We start from the raw sequence: 530 nt of genomic DNA on the forward strand, positions 1-530 counted from the left end.
TGGCTTCCACCCGGGGAGCACCCATTCGGATGCTCTGTACATTGATTCCAAAAGGGAAAGCTAAAGACTTAAAAACAAACAAACAAACAAAAAACTTCAATGCAAAAAAAACCCTGTAACTCCAGCCCCACACGGCCTGTCTCCGGGTGGTGTGTAGTCTGGGGCCTGTGCGGCCCCGAGTTCACGGGCCCCGCTGACCGCGTAACTGGACGGACCTCAGCTTCGTTCACGGGAAGGAGCGCAGGTGGGACCACCAGCAACGCGACAGGGCGGAAGGCGGGCCGGACCCGACCCGGCGCCCCGACCCGGGGTCACCCCCCTGGCGGCCGCTGCCGCCGTCGCTACTGAGAAGACCCGCGCCCCTAAGGACCCCGCGTCTCGGGCGACCCGTGACAATGCCTGACGGAGCGATTCACGGGTCCTGCCGGCGCGGTGCCGGGGTTACACACGTGGGCCAGGGCACTCGAACCTGCGTCCGGTAACGCAGCGAGGGAGCGTGGCCGGGGCCCCGACCTTTGACGGTGTAAGGA

The sequence above is a fragment of the Myotis davidii genome, unplaced genomic scaffold (assembly GCF_000327345.1).
Source record: "Myotis davidii unplaced genomic scaffold, ASM32734v1 scaffold43, whole genome shotgun sequence".
Lineage (NCBI taxonomy): Eukaryota > Metazoa > Chordata > Mammalia > Chiroptera > Vespertilionidae > Myotis > Myotis davidii.